A 3,992-nucleotide genomic window follows, 5' to 3' on the forward strand; every position below is an offset into this window, starting at 1 on the left:
GAGAACAACTTGTAGGTATCAGTTTTTTTCTTCCACCATGTTGGCCATAGAGACCATAGAGACTAAACTCAGGGTGTTAGATTTTGTGGCGGGTGGTCTTTCCGGTTGAGCTGTCTTCAGTATAAATATGTAGTTAGAACATTGGTGCAAGGTAAATCTAAATTATCACCAACATTTTACAAATGCATAAGTAATAGAATTCTGTTAACCATATTCCTGGGGAAATGTTCACTTTGGAACTCAGGTGTTTAAAAAGAAAATATGATAAGCAATAAAACTTAGTAAACAGTGGGATAACCCGAAAGCTCTCCACAGGGATATGAGAACACACAATTTCCTCTTTCCTTTTATACAACTTATTTTTTCCTTTTCAATATTAGTATTGGATAATCTCTTTCTCTTGAATAAAAGAACAGCATTTAACGATTTCTTAGTTTTATTTCATCTTTTATTTTACTAGCGTTAAAAACAAAGTCTTCACAAGAGTTGCATATACTTTAAAGATAACAGTTAACTAATTTCTACAAAGGCAAATTTTCTAGTTTGCCAATGTTTCTGAAGAAGAAGAACTTTTGGTAAATTAATTACTTTGAATTACCAAAGTTTCTCCTTTGGGAATATTAAATGACCCATATCATGCTAAGAATTTGATAAGACAGTATCTTTCTATATATAAGTGCAATAGTGACATCCAAGAAACCAATTATAATATTAAACCATGTTTAAAGAATTAAAGAAGTAGTCTATTCTTCAGAAGCATGCAAAGAAACAATGGTTCTTACTTTATTTTATAAAAACAGCTTAGAATTTTATTGCCAGGCATTTATTGTTAGAAAGTTGAACAAACTGTTTGAAAACTTGCATTTTTTACAGTATTCAATATACCATATTTAAGTTATTATCTTATTTAGTGCTCACAGACCCATGTGGGTTGGCATACACAGCATTCTTCTTTTAGCATTTCAATAATGCATGTTCTTGACCTTAGAAGTTTGTATAGGAAGTGAAAGGAGTATGAAGAGAGAGCCTAGTTCCCCCAGGACTATACAGCCTGAGGGGCCTCCATTCACTTCTTTTGGGTCTTAATTCTTCTGACTTTTTCATTCTTTTTCAAAGAGGACATCTACTTCAGAAGTCATTGGCATTTTCATTAGAAATACAGGAAGCATTTTCTGATTACTTGCCCTTCCCTAATAGCTACAAAAATATCTTTGCAGAAAAATAATTTTTATATGTTTCTACTTTGTCCACTAATTATATTATTTTCTCTGTGTTTTCTTTTACTTTAGAACGCACTTCTTTATTTTCAAAATCCTTTCCTAAAAAAGCCAGTGATTTGTTAATAACATTTAAAAAATATCAAGAATTCCATCAGAATGTAATTGCTGAAAATACTAGTTTTTAACATCAAGTATGTAGCTTACATATATACAAGCACACACACATAAATACATACATACATACATACATATTTATATTCTTGTTTCATTTCTAGAGACTTTTTTCCCAACTAATGTTTTCATTGGAGTTATCCCACCAGAGACCGTCCAAGTGGATAATAAGGCAAACTAAATAAAATCAATTTGTTTTTATATCTAAGTATTTATAATTGACAATTTTTTCATACCAGGAAAGGTTAAATTTACATTTGATATTACCTCAATATTAGCTCTTCAGCCAATACAGAATCCATGGCAATAACTTTAGCACAAAGACGAACTGAAAATATCTTGTGCCTCGTTCTCCACAGAACACAAACAGAAAAAAAAGAATCAAGATCAAGTGTAGTATGTGTAAGATATAACATGATCAGTTGTAAATTGGGTAGTTAGAAAAGCACAAAATCAAAACCAGGTATAATTATTTGTTGTGTGTGTACAGAAGGGAAGAAAATGCCACTCTTATTACGTCAAAGTCAATAGAAGTAATTTATGTATTAAAATGACAAAAAAGACATGTAAACATAATAGAAAAGACACATCATAAGCCAGAAGGGAAAAATTACTCAAATAGGGATATACAGGATGGTTAAGAGACGAAGCAAGCAAACCTAATATTCACAGGGTGTTGCACAGTCTAGTCCTTACTCTGAAGGGAAAATTTCACATTACTGGCTCTTTATTTTTCTTCAGAGAAATAAATTGGATTCCTGGAAAATACCGCAAAGTTAGTACATAACCCTAGACAACACCTAATTGTAGGACTTACTCAACCCACAGGAATTCATGGCTTAGATTATATACTCTTAGGCTTCATGTTAATCTTTCATGTTAAATGAGTGCCATTTATAAAATAAATTGATAACTACAATAATTTGTACACAAACATCTAGACTTCAGTTGTCATGGTAAAGGAAGGGGAGGAGGAGAGATTGCCTTGTGTGCCACCGAACTAGTGTTCAACCTTGAATGCGCCTGTTACTTCTCAATGGAGCTGTGGCTCTGAGGTGGGGCAGGTCCTTTCTACCAGGCCTGAAGCAACCTCAGGCACCCTGCTATATTGCTCATCAGCCTGCAACATGGAGATACTGCACATTAGATCCCAAAGAAGACCCATTCCAAATAAGGATTAGAATACGGAGAAGAGCTTAAAAAGCACATGGGAAACAACCTGGAAACAAGGCTAATTATCATAACCACAATTGAACATTAGAACGTATAAGAAGTTATTTGATTATGGCCAAAATTTGTCCACATTACTCAAGTTCTAAACATACAACATTGGCTCATACCTATGTTATATGTGATTGTGCCACATGTGCTATGAAGGAAAAAGAACTGTTATGAAAGGTACAGCTTCATCCACTAGCAATGTGCACGTTAAGCAACACTCCTCCCACCCCCCAAATAAGCTTGATTTGCTTCATTTTGTTTTTAGATCGGGAGAGTCTGGTGGCCTGGAACTCACCATGTAGACCAGGCTGCTCTCAGTCTCACAGAGATTGGCTTGCTTCTGCCTCCTGAGTGCTGGGATTAAGGGTGTGAGTCATCAATCCTGGCACAGTATGTTTTTTAATAGTAAAATAATAATCTTGCCATATTGTGATTTTGAGCCACATCCTTTGTAAATAATGAAGATAAAATTAGATTCATTGACTCTTACTGTGTTATTCAAGCAAGGAACTGAAACTGTATTTAACATACTTCAAATGTAACAGTCCTTGATTATCAAGGTGGTTTGTGGGGCTGTTTCAGGGAATCTGAACCCCTCTTGTGGCTGCCATAGGCATTGTACTCACTGGTGTTCTTGCATACACACAAGCAAACCACACATAAACAGAAAATAAAATTTAAAATAATTGTTTGGGTTCTTTGTTTTATTACTTCTTTGCTACTTTTTAATTCTTGCATTTTAAATATGTATCTCCATATTTTTACAAATAAGCACTGAATACCTTGATCTCAAGATATAGCATAATAGATATCATGCTCTTATTTCTCCTTTTTATGAACCCAGGGTGGGCTTCTATTTCTGCAATAAAGACCTTGCCATATTTCCACTACAGCAATCTGGTTCAAATTATCCATTGAAGATACATATGCTTTGTTTAGGTGCCTTTTTTATGTGGAAAATCATATAAGAAGCCTGATTTTGTAGAAATACATGTCTACACCACTGGGCATGGTGCGGCATGCCTTTGATCCCAGCACTCAGGAGGCAGAGGCAGGCAGCTCTCTGTGTGTTCAAGGCCAGCCTGGTCTACATAGAGGGTTCCAGGCCAGCTGGGGCTACAGGGAGATCTTGTCTCAAAAAGACCAAAAAAATCATAAATAGATAACATTGATGCTTTAATATCTTAATGGGTTGTTTGTCATGCGAACATAGCACCTAAAGATATGAATCGAACCAATGCTCTGTTATTGGAATTTCATTGCAAACTAGCTCTGCAATAAAAACGTAGCATTTAAAGAGTTTGTATGAAGTTATAAGTACAGTATAAAGAAATGTAGTATGTTTCTTTATTCATATATTGAAAATAGCTATTACTGCAA

At 34.5% G+C, this 3,992-nt stretch overlaps 1 pseudogene; it reads right to left on the reverse strand.

The window, feature by feature from the left end:
• LOC108491371 overlaps positions 1-1,693 on the reverse strand; it is a 2,979-nt pseudogene extending 1,286 nt beyond the window's left edge.
• Between the last annotated feature and the right edge of the window lie 2,299 nt (positions 1,694-3,992).

Source organism: Nannospalax galili, unplaced genomic scaffold, assembly GCF_000622305.1.
Source record: "Nannospalax galili isolate Female #2095 unplaced genomic scaffold, S.galili_v1.0 scaffold278, whole genome shotgun sequence".
In the NCBI taxonomy this organism is placed as follows: domain Eukaryota; kingdom Metazoa; phylum Chordata; class Mammalia; order Rodentia; family Spalacidae; genus Nannospalax; species Nannospalax galili.